The following is a 13,143-nucleotide window of genomic DNA, read 5'->3' on the forward strand; positions in this document are numbered from 1 at the left end:
TTCTCTCTCTTTGTCTGTCTGTCTCTCTCTCTCTTCTCTCTCTCTCTCTACCTGTTATCCGTTGACTATTTGCACTTGCTCTATGTCAGCACTGTCACCTGTCCCACTGTTTTATCTGTTTCTGTGGCAACACCCATTTCTCCTGATTGGTTGTTTAGCCAGGTGAGGATTCTGACAGGAGTGTCATTTTTTCAGTCTGTCAGCCAGTTCCTAAAGGGTCTCTCTCTCCACAGGAATTCCCACTCTTACTCTTAGTATGAATTTAATTACATTTCTTGAAACAATATGATTGCTGATAATAAGCCTATACAATTTCCAAACGCCTGTTCTCTGAACCTAAATAGTAGGCTAGATTGCTATCGAATTCTAGAGGCCGCCGTTATTGTTGGAAAACATAATACATATGTCTTTCTTCCTTCCCTCAAATGTATCTGGTGTTACCATAACTTTGTCAAAGTGGTTTTTCCTGAGGTAGGTAGACGCTATTTTTGGCAGGTCAGTCACAGATATTGTGATGGGTGATTTGAAGTCAGGCGCAGGAGGGCAAATCACAGAACAAAAGGTTTATTCCAAACACAGTAGTATGCAGCAATGCGTCAAACACTCCAGTGTGGAAAACAGGCGCACTGGAAAACAATGAAGCACACGGGTGAAAATAACCTGGCAATACAAAATAACAAAAGCTCCACCAAGCTAATTGAACCTCCAGAATAAACAATCACACACAAAGACAAGGGGGCAGAGGGAACACTTATACAGGTACTGATGAGGAGATATGAACCAGGTGTGTGTAATAAACAAGACAAAACAAATGGAATTATGAAATGAGGAGCGGCAGTGGCTAGAAGGCCGGTGACGACGAACGCCGAAGCCTGCCCGAACAAGGAGAGGAGGCAGCCTCGGAGAAAGTTGTGACAGATCTCCTCCTTGCTGTGGCCCACAGTTCCCCAGCCTGGGCCAGGAAACTCCAGAACTCAGCATGTGGTAACTTTGTTACTTTGTTACAACTTGGCGCCTCCGTGTGGAAAGATGTGATAGCACTATGTAAAATGTGATACTCATAGGTTTCTATACCGTATATAATCTGACACACATCTTTTTTTCTTTGTTTGTTTGTTTAATTTATTTCCTTTTTTACAGAGGAACACAAGTGTATATAAAGAATATACAAAGGATAATTGGGCTAGGGGGTACAATATCACATTACACAAGGACCTTACACAAGGACCTTAATGATGGCGCCGGAGAAGATGGCTGCCGTTTTACAGCCCTCTAACCAATTGTACTATTATGTGTGTTTTTCCGCGTTATTTGTAATTTATTTTGTACATAATGTTTCTGCCATCGTCTCTTATAACCAAAAAGAGCTTCTGGATATCAGGACAGTGATTACTCATCTCGTATTGGACGAAGATTTTTTATTCAATGAGGCGGCCGCGAAGGATATCCTACAGACACCCGACAAGGCCCAAATCCCCGTCATTCGCATGAGGAAGAGACAGAGATATTGTGGACGTAGGTCAGGGTGCCTTGTAAGGATCCGACGGCGAGCGAGTAAACTGCCGCTCCTATCAATCCTATTAGCCAATCTTCAATCATTGGAGAATAAATTGGATGACCTAAGATTACGGTTATCCTACCAACGGGACATTAAAAACTGTAATATCTTATGTTTCACCGAGTCGTGGCTGAACAACGACATGGATAACATACAGCTAGCGGGCTATACGCTACATCGGCAGGATAGAACGTCTGACTCCGGTAAGACAAGGGGTGGCGGTCTGTGTATATTTGTAAACAACAGCTGGTGCACAAAATCAAATACTAAGGAAGTCTTTTGCTCGCCTGAGGTAGAGTATCTTACGATAAGCTGTAGACCACACTATTTACCAAGAGAGTTTTCATCTATATTTTTCATAGCTGTATTTACCACCACAAACCAATGCTGGCATTAAGATTGCACTGAATGAGCTGTATAAGGCCATAAATCAACAGGAAAACGCTCATCCAGAGGCAGTGCTCCTAGTGGCCGGGGACTTTAATGCAGGGAAACTTAAATCCATTCTACCTAATTTCTACCAGCATGTTAAATGTGCAACCAGAGGAAAAAAAACTCTAGACAACCTTTACTCCACACACAGAGACGCATACAAAGCTCTCCCTCGCCCTCCATTTGGCAAATCGGACCATAACTCTATCCTCCTGATTCATGCTTATAAGCAAAAACTAAAGCAGGAAGCACCAGTGACTCGGTTAATAAAAAAGTGGTCAGATGACGCAGATACTAAGCTACAGGACTGTTTTGCTAGCACAGACTGGAACATGTTCCGGGATTCTTCCGATAGCATTGAGGAGTACACCACATCAGTCACTGGCTTCATAAATAAGTGCATCGATGATGTCGTCCCCACAGTGACCATACGTACATACCCCAACCAGAAGCCATGGATTACAGGAAACATCCGCACTGAGCTAAAGGGTAGAGCTGCCGCTTTCAAGGAGCGGGACTCTAACCCGGACACTTATAAGAAATCCCGCTAAGCCCTCTGACCAACCATCAAACAGGCAAAGAGTCAATACAGGCCTAAGATTGAATCGTACTACACCGGCTCTGATGCTCGTCGGATGTGGCAGGACAAGAAAACTATTACAGACTACAAAGGGAAGCACAGCCGCGAGCTGCCCAGTGACACAAGAATTCCAGACGAGCTAAAACACTTCTATGCTCGCTTCGAGGCAAGCAACACTGAAGCATGCATGAGAGCACCAGCTGTTCCGGATGACTATGTGATCACGCTCTCCGTAGCCGATGTGAGTAAAACTTTTAAGCAGGTCAACATTCACAAGGCCACAGGGCCAGATGGATTACCAGGATGTGTACTCCGAGCATGTGCTGACCAACTGGCAAGTGTCTTCACTGACATTTTCAACATGTCCCTGACTGAGTCTGTAATACCAACATGTTTCAAGCAGACCACCATAGTCCCCGTGCCCAAGGACTCTAAGATAACCTGCCTAAATGACTACCGACCCATACCCACGTCTGTAGCCATGAAGTGCTTTGAAAGGCTGGTCATGGCTCATATCAACACCATTATCCCAGAAACCCTAGACCCACTCCAATTTGCATACCGCCCCAACAGATCCACAGATGATGCAATCTCTCTTGCACTCCACACTGCCCTTTCCCACCTGGACAAGAGGAACACCTACGTGAGAATGCTATTCATTGACTACAGCTCAGCATTCAACAGCTCAGCATTCAACACCATAGTGCCCTCAAAGCTCATCACTAAGCTAAGGATCCTGGGACTAAACACCTCCCTCTGCAACTGGATCCTGGACTTCCTGACGGGCCGCCCCCAGGTGGTAAGGGTAGGTAACAACACATCTGCCACACTGATCCTCAACATGGGGGGGGTGCGTGCTCAGTCCCCTCCTGTACTCCCCTGTTCATCCATGACTGCATGGCCAGGCACGACTCCAACACCATCATTAAGTTTGCCGACGACACAACAGTGGTAGGCCTGATCACCGACAACGATGAGACAGCCTATAGGGAGGAGGTCAGAGACCTGGCCGTGTGGTGCCAGGATAACAACCTCTCCCTCAACGTGACCAAGACAAAGGAGATGATTGTGGACTACAGGAAAAAAAAGAGGACTGAGCACGCCCCCATTCTCATCGACGGGGCTGTTGTGGAACAGGTTGAGAGCTTCAAGTTCCTTGGTGTCCACATCACCAACGAACTATCATGGTCCAAACACACCAAGACAGTCGTGAAGAGGGCACGACAAAGCCTATTCCCCCTCAGGAGACTGAAAAGATTTGGCATGGGTCCTCAGATCCTCCAAAAATTATACAGCTGCACCATCGAGAGCATCCTGACTGGTTGCATCACCACCTGGTATGGAAACTGCTTGGCCTCCGACCGCAAGGCACTTCAGAGGGTAGTGCGTATGGCCCAGTACATCACTGGGGCCAAGCTTCCTGCCATCCAGGACCTCTATACCAGGCGGTGGCAGAGGAAGGCCCTCAAAATTGTCAAAGACTCCAGCTACCCTAGTCATAGACTGTTCTCTCTGCTACCGCACGGCAAGCGGTACCGGAGTGCCAAGTCTAGGTCCAAAAGACTTCTCATCAGCTTCTACCCCCAAGCCATAAGACTCCTGAATAGCTAATCATGGCTACCCGGACTATTTGCACTGCCGATTTTTCAGGTTTTCCTACTTACAAAGCATGTAGAGGTCTGTAATTTTTATCATAGGTACACTTCAACTGCGAGAGACAGAATCTAAAACAAAAATCCAGAAAATCACATTGTATGATTTTTAAGTAATTAATTTGCATTTTATTGCATGACATAAGTATTTGATACATCAGAAAAGCAGAACTTAATATTTGATACAGAAACCTTTGTTTACAATTACAGAGATCATAAGTTTCCTGTAGGTCTTGACCAGGTTTGCACACACTGCAGCAGGGATTTTGGCCCACTCCTCCATACAGACCTTCTCTAGATCCTTCAGGTTTCGGGGCTGTCGCTGGGCAATACGGACTTTCAGCTCCCTCCAAATGTTTTCTATTGGGTTCAGGTCTGGAGACTGGCTAGGCCACTCCAGGACTTGAGATGCTTCTTACGGAGCCACTCCATAGTTGCCCTGGCTGTGTGTTTCGGTCGTTGTCATAATGGAAGACCCAGCCACGACCCATCTTCAATGCTCTTACTGAGGGAAGGAGGTTGTTGGCCAAGATCTCGCGATACATGGCCCCATCCATCCTCCCCTCAATACGGTGCAGTCGTCCTGTCCCCTTTGCAGAAAAGCATCCCCAAAGAATGATGTTTCCACCTCCATGCTTCACGGTTGGGATGGTGTTCTTGGGGTTGTACTCATCCTTCTTCTTCCTCCAAACACGGCGAGTGGAGTTTAGACCAAAAAGCTATATTTTTGTCTCATCAGACCACATGACCTTCTCCCATTCCTCCTCTGGATCATCCAGATGGTCATTGGCAAACTTCAGACGGGCCTGGACATGCACTGCCTTGAGCAGGGGGACCTTGCGTGCGCTGCAGGATTTTAATCCATGACGGCGTAGTGTGTTACTAATGGTTTTCTTTGAGACTGTGGTCCCAGCTCTCTTCAGGTCATTGACCAGGTCCTGCCGTGTAGTTCTGGGCTGATCCCTCACCTTCCTCATGATCATTGATGCCCCACGAGGTGAGATCTTGCATGGAGCCCCAGACCGAGGGTGATTGACCGTCATCTTGAACTTCTTCCATTTTCTAATAATTGCGCCAACAGTTGTTGCCTTCTCACCAAGCTGCTTGCCTATTGGCCTGTAGCCCATCCCAGCCTTGTGCAGGTCTACAATTTTATCCCTGCTGTCCTTACACAGCTCTCTGGTCTTGGCCATTGTGGATAGGTTGGAGTCTGATTGAGTGTGTGGACAGGTGTCTTTTATACAGGTAACGAGTTCAAACAGGTGCAGTTAATACAGGTAATGAGTGGAGAACAGGAGGGCTTCTTAAAGAAAAACTAACAGGTCTGTGAGAGCCGGAATTCTTACTGGTTGGTAGGTGATCAAATACTTTTGTCATGTAATAAAATGCAAATTAATTACTTAAAAATCATACAATGTGATTTTCTGGATTTTTGTTTTAGATTCCGTCTCTCACAGTTGAACTGTACCTATGATAAAAATGACAGACCTCTACATGCTTTGTAAGTAGGAAAACCTGCAAAATCGGCAGTGTATCAAATACTTGTATGTATACATATACATACACTACCGTTCAAAAGTTTGGGGTCACTTAGAAATGTCCTTGTTTTCGAAAGAAAAGCAATTTTTTTGTCCATTAAAATAACATCAAATTGATCCGAAATACAGAGTAGGCATTGTTAATGTTGTAAATGGCTATTGTAGCTGGAAACGGCTGGTTTTTAATGGAATATTTACAGTTGAAGTTCACATACACATTTTACAATAATTATATTTAGTTTTTACTCCTGAACTTCCTCTACCCTCAAACTCTCTGATCATTTTCATGATGTCCAAGATATGCCATATCTTTCTAACTGTGCTCTTTCACAAAAGCTCTCAACCTATAACCTACAGTGGGGGAAAAAAGTATTTAGTCAGCCACCAATTGTGCAAGTTCTCCCACTTAAAAAGATGAGAGAGGCCTGTAATTTTCATCATAGGTACACGTCAACTATGACAGACAAAATGAGAAAAAAAAATCCAGAAAATCACATTGTAGGATTTTTAATGAATTTATTTGCAAATTATGGTGGAAAATAAGTATTTGGTCAATAACAAAAGTTTCTCAATACTTTGTTATATACCCTTTGTTGGCAATGACACAGGTCAAACGTTTTCTGTAAGTCTTCACAAGGTTTTCACACACTGTTGCTGGTATTTTGGCCCATTCCTCCATGCAGATCTCCTCTAGAGCAGTGATGTTTTGGGGCTGTCGCTGGGCAACACAGACTTTCAACTCCCTCCAAAGATTTTCAATGGGGTTGAGATCTGGAGACTGGCTAGGCCACTCCAGGACCTTGAAATGCTTCTACGAAGCCACTCCTTCGTTGCCCGGGCAGTGTGTTTGGGATCATTGTCATGCTGAAAGACCCAGCCACGTTTCATCTTCAATGCCCTTGCTGATGGAAGGAGGTTTTCACTCAAAATCTCACGATACATGGCCCCATTCATTCTTTCCTTTACACGGATCAGTCGTCCTGGTCCCTTTGCAGAAAAAACAGCCCCAAAGCATGATGTTTCCACCCCCATGCTTCACAGTAGGTATGGTGTTCTTTGGATGCAACTCAGCATTCTTTGTCCTCCAAACACGACGAGTTGAGTTTTTACCAAAAAGTTATATTTTGGTTTCATCTGACCATATGACATTCTCCCAATCCTCATCTGGATCATCCAAATGCACTCTAGCAAACTTCAGACGGGCCTGGACATGTACTGGCTTAAGCAGGGGGACACGTCTGGCAATGCAGGATTTGAGTCCCTGGCGGCGTAGTGTGTTACTGATGGTAGGCTTTGTTACTTTGGTCACAGCTCTCTGCAGGTCATTCACTAGGTCCCCCGTGTGGTTCTGGGATTTTGCTCACCGTTCTTGTGATCATTTTGACCCCACGGGGTGAGATCTTGCGTGGAGCCCCAGATCAAGGGAGATTATCAGTGGTCTTGTATGTCTTCCATTTCCTAATAATTGCTCCCACAGTTGATTTATTCAAACCAAGCTGCTTACCTATTGCAGATTCAGTCTTCACAGCCTGGTGCAGGTCTACAATTTTGTTTCTGGTGTCCTTTGACAGCTCTTTGGTCTTGGCCATAGTGGAGTTTGGAGTGTGACTGTTTGAGGTTGTGGACAGGTGTCTTTTATACTGATAACAAGTTCAAACAGGTGCCATTAATACAGGTAACATTTACATTTACATTTACATCATTTAGCAGACGCTCTTATCCAGAGCGACTTACAAATAGGTGCATTCACCTTATAGCCAGTGGGATCACCACTTCACAATGTTTATTTTTATTTTTTATTTTTTGGGGGTTGGGGTTTGGGTTGGGGTAAGGGGGGGTAGAAGGATTACTTTATCCTATCCCAGGTATTCCTTAAAGAGGTGGGGTTTCAAATGTCTCCGGAAGGTGGTGAGTGACTCCGCTGTCCTGGCGTCGTGAGGGAGCTTGTTCCACCATTGGGGTGCCAGAGCAGCGAACAGTTTTGACTGGGCTGAGCGGGAACTATGCTTCCGCAGAGGTAGGGAGCCAGCAGGCCAGAGGTGGATGAACGCAATGCCCTCGTTTGGGTGTAGGGACTGATCAGAGCCTGAAGGTACGGAGGTGCCGTTCCCCTCACAGCTCCGTAGGCAAGCACCATGGTCACTTAGAAATAGGTTGGAGTCTGTTTGGAGTAGGTTGGAGTCTGTAACGAGTGGAGGACAGAGGAGCCTCTTAAAGAAGAAGTTACAGGTCTGTGAGAGCCAGAAATCTTGCTTGTTTGTAGGTGACCAAATACTTTTTTTCCACCATAATTTGCAAATAAATTCATTAAAAATCCTACAATGTGATTTTCTGGATTTTTTTTATTCAATTTGTCTGTCATAGTTGACGTGTACCTATGATGAAAATTACAGGCCACTCTCATCTTTTTAAGTGGGAGAACTTGCACAATTGGTGGCTGACTAAATACTTTTTTCCCCCACTGTATATACTTATTATGGACACAGTATGTGTTAGGGTTGAGTGTAGAGGTAGTGTGGAATCAGGCGCAGGACACACAGAGGTTTCAAACAGACGTCTTTAGTGAAGTCCAAATAACAAGCCACACACGGCAACAGGCAACAGGCGAACTTTACGCAACACGGTAAAGTAAACACAAGGCGCACAAAGTGCGGAACTCTCTCTCAAAACACAAATACAGAGAGAACTGAAAAACGGACTAGCACAACAACGTGACAAAAAACAATTACACACAACACCTGACCAAACTCAAGAGAACTAAATAGGACGATAATGAACACTAATAAGGAACAGGTGTAACAAAACAGACAAAACCAATCAAACATAGAAACATCGAACGGTGGCAGCTAGTACTCCGGAGACGACGACCGCCGAAGCCTGCCCGAACAAGGAGAAGGAGCAGCCTCGGCCGAAACCATGACAGTACCCCCCCCTTGACGCGCGGCTCCAGCCGTGCGCCGACCCCGGCCTCGGGGACGACCAGGAAGACGCGGAGCAGGGCGCGTGGGATGACCACGATGGAACTCGGTCAGAAGAGACGGGTCTAGGATGTCCCTCCTCGGCACCCAGCACCGCTCCTCCGGGCCGTACCCCTCCCACTCCACGAGATATTGGAGACCCCCCATCCGGCGTCTCGAATCTAGGATGGACCGAACAGTGTACGGCGGAGCCCCCTCGATGTCCAATGGGGGCGGAGGAGTCTCTTCTATCTCATAGTCCTGGAGTGGACCAGCTACCACCGGCCTGAGGAGAGACACATGGAACGAGGGGTTAATATTCTTGTAATCAATGGGCAGTTGTAACCTGTAACACACCTCGTTCAATCTCCTCGGGACTTTAAAAGGCCCCACAAACCACCGACCCAGCTTCCGGCAGGGCAGGCGGAGGGGCAGGTTTCTGGTCGAGAGCCAGACTCGATCTCCAGGTGCATACACTGGCCCCTCACTGCGGTGGAGATCGGCGCTCGTCTTATGTCGACGGATGGCTCGCTGCAGATGGACGTGTGCAGCGTTCCACGTCTCCTCCGAGCGCCGCACCCACTCATCCACCACAGGGGCCTCGATCTGGCTCTCATGCCAAGGTGCCAGAACCGGCTGGTACCCTAACACACACTGGAAAGGGGTTAGTTTAGTGGAGGAGTGGCGGAGAGAGTTCTGTGCCATCTCGGCCCAGGGAACATATCTCGCCCACTCCTCCGGCCGGCCCTGGCAATACGACCTCAGAAACCTACCCACATCCTGGTTGACACGTTCGACCTGCCCATTACTCTCCGGGTGGTAACCCGAGGTAAGGCTCACCGAAACCCCCAACCGTTCCATAAACGCTCTCCAGACTCTGGAGGTAAACTGGGGGCCTCGATCAGACACTATATCCTCGGGTACCCCGTAATGCCGGAAGACGTGGGTAAATAGAGCCTCAGCGATCTGTAGGGCAGTAGGAAGACCCGGCATGGGAAGGAGACGACAGGCCTTCGAGAACCGATCCACAACGACCAGGATGGTTGTATTCCCCTGGGAGGGGGGAAGGTCTGTAACAAAATCCACCGAAAGGTGAGACCAGGGTCGTTGTGGAACGGGCAGGGGTTGTAACTTACCCCTGGGCAAGTGTCTGGGCGCCTTACACTGGGCACACACCGAGCAGGAGGAGACATAAATCCTCACATCCCTGGCTAACGTTGGCCACCAGTACTTAGTGCTAAGGCAGTGCACTGTCCGGCCAATACCTGGATGTCCAGAGGAGGGTGACGTGTGAGCCCAATAAATGAGTCGATCCCGGACCTCGAGCGGGACGTATGTCCGACCCACCGGACACTGTGGAGGGCTAGGGTCGGTGCGTAACGCCCGCTCGATCTCCGTATCGACCTCCCATACCACCGGTGCAACCAGACAAGACTTAGGTAGTATGGGAGTGGGATCAACGGACCTCTCCTCCGTGTCATACCGCCGAGACAGGGCATCTGCCTTCCCGTTCTGGGACCCAGGGATGTAAGTGATCTTAAACACGAACCGGGCTAGAAACATAGTCCACCGAGCCTGGCGAGGATTCAGTCTCCTAGCTGCCCGAATGTATTCCAGGTTACGGTGGTCAGTCAAAATGAGAAAAGGGTGTTGAGCCCCCTCAAGCCAATGCCTCCACACCTTTAGGGCTTGTACCACGGCTAACAGCTCCCTGTCCCCTACGTCATAATTACGCTCCGCCGGACGGAGTTTTTTCGAATAAAAAGTACAGGGGCGGAGTTTAGGTGGTGTGCCGGACCGTTGTGAGAGAACGGCCCCGATACCGGCTTCAGACGCGTCCACCTCCACTTGGAATGGTAAAGCGGGATCCGGGTGCGCCAGCACCGGAGCCGAGGTAAACAGGTCCTTCAGTTTCCCAAAAGCCCGTCCGCCTCAGCTGACCACCGCAAGCGCACCGGACCCCCCTTCAGAAGGGACGTTATGGGAGCTGCCACCTGTCCAAAACCCCGGATAAACCTCCGGTAGTAATTCGCAAAACCCCAAAACTGCTGCACCTCTTTAACCGTGGTTGGGGTTTGCCAATTACGCACGGCTGACACACGGTCAACCTCCATCTTCACCCCTGACGCAGACAACTGATAACCCAAAAAGGAGACCGACTCCTGGAAGAACAGACATTTCTCTGCCTTGACATACAGGTCATGCTCCAACAGCCTCCTCAACACTCGGCGCACCAGGGCTACATGCTCGGCTCGGGTAGAACTGTACACCAGAATATCGTCTATGTACACGACTACTCCCTGCCCCTGCATGTCCCGGAAAATCTCATCTACAAAGGATTGGAAGACTGATGGAGCATTCATTAACCCGTATGGCATGACGAGATACTCGTAATGACCGGAGGTAGTACTAAATGCTGTCTTCCATTCATCGCCCTCTCTAATGCGCACCAAGTTATATGCGCTCCAGATGTCCAATTTTGTGAAGAACCGTGCCCCGTGTAATGACTCCGTCATAGTCGCAATCAGAGGGAGTGGATAACTATATTTCACAGTAATCTGATTGAGACCGCGGTAATCAATACACGGGCGCAAACCTCCATCCTTTTTCTTCACAAAAAAGAAGCTTGAGGACGCGGGCGAAGTGGAGGGCCGTATGTATCCCTGTCTCAGAGACTCGGCAATGTATGTCTCCATTGCCCTCTTCTCCTCTTGTGACAAAGGATACACATGGCTCCGCGGGAGCGCAGCTCCTGCCTGGAGGTCTATCGCACAATCCCCCTGTCTATGAGGCGGCAACCGCGCCGCTCTTGTCTTGCTAAACACGAGGGCCAAATCCTCATACTCGGGGGGAATGTGCAGTGCGGGCATTTGGTTCGGACTCTCCACCGAGGTCGCCCCTACGGAAACACCCAGACATAGCCCCTCACACTGGGCAGACCACCCCTTAAGAGCCCTCTCTCGCCACGAAATAGTAGGATCATGTGTAATCAACCAGGGAAGCCCCAGTACCACCGGATACGCAGAGAGTCGATCAGATAGAGCTGAATCGTCTCCTCATGACCCCCCTGCGTCTCCATCCTAAGTGGCACTGTGACCTCCCTAATCAACCCAGATCCTAACGGACGGCTATCTAGGGCATGTACCGGGAAAGGATTATTTACCGGAAGGAGAGGGATCCCTAACTCTACACAGAATTTACGATCTACAAAATTCCCAGCTGCGCCTGAATCTACTAGCGCCTTATTACATTTACATTACATTTTAGTCATTTAGTAGACGCTCTTATCCAGAGCGACTTACAGGAGCAATTAGGGTTAAGTGCCTTGCTCAAGGGCACATTAACGTCATTTAGCAGACGCTCTTAGCCAGAGCGACTCACAAATTGGTGCGTTCACCCTATAGCCAGTGGGATAACCACTTTACAATTTGGGGGGGGTTAGAAGGATTACTTTATCCTATCCCAGGTATTCCTTAAAGAGGTGGGGTTTCAAATGTCTCCGGAAGGTGGTGAGTGACTCCGCTGTCCTGGCGTCGTGAGGGGAGCTTGTTCCACCATTGGGGTGCCAGAGCAGCGAACAGTTTTGACTGGGCTGAGCGGGAGCTATGCTTCCGCAGAGGAAGGGAGCCAGCAGGCCAGAGGTGGATGAACGCAATGCCCTCGTTTGGGTGTAGGGACTGATCAGAGCCTGAAGGTACAGAGGTGCCGTTCCCCTCACTGCTCCATAGGCAAGCACCATGGTCTTGTAGCGGATGCGAGCTTCAACTGGAAGCCAGTGGATTGTGCGGAGGAGGGGGGTGACGTGAGAGAACTTGGGAAGGTTGAACACCAGACGGGCTGCGGCATTCTGGATGAGTTGTAGGGGTTTAATGGCACAGGCAGGGAGGCCAGCCAACAGCGAGTTGCAGTAGTCCAGACGGGAGATGACAAGTGCCTGGATTAGGACCTGTGCCGGAGGTAGAATAGACGCTCCCCCACCGCCTTCCCCTCTGGTGGATGGTCAAAAACCGCACGGAAGCGGCGGGAGAACTCCGCATAGGTGATAGTAGCGGCGTCTATTCTCCTCCATTCGGCGTTGGCCCACTCCAACGCCTTGCCGGTGAGACAGGAGATGAGGGCGGAGACGCTCTCGTGTCCCGAGGGCGCCGGGTGTACGGTGGCGAGGTAGAGTTCAACTTGCAGCAGGAACCCTTGACACCCGGCAGCGGTGCCGTTGTACGCCCTCGGGAGCGAGAGCCGAATCCCACTGGGTTCCGGAAGTTGGACAGGCGGACTGACCGATGGTGATGGTGTGGTAGGTGGGGGCGTGGGTACCCCGCTGGTCTCCCATCGATGGAGGGTGTTCATAACTCTATCCAGAGCGTGTCCGATTTGACTAATCCTGTCCTCATGTCCACGAAGACGCTCCTCGATGATTTCACTGGGT

This window comes from Coregonus clupeaformis, chromosome 2 (genome assembly GCF_020615455.1).
Source record: "Coregonus clupeaformis isolate EN_2021a chromosome 2, ASM2061545v1, whole genome shotgun sequence".
NCBI classification, from domain to species: Eukaryota; Metazoa; Chordata; class Actinopteri; order Salmoniformes; family Salmonidae; genus Coregonus; species Coregonus clupeaformis.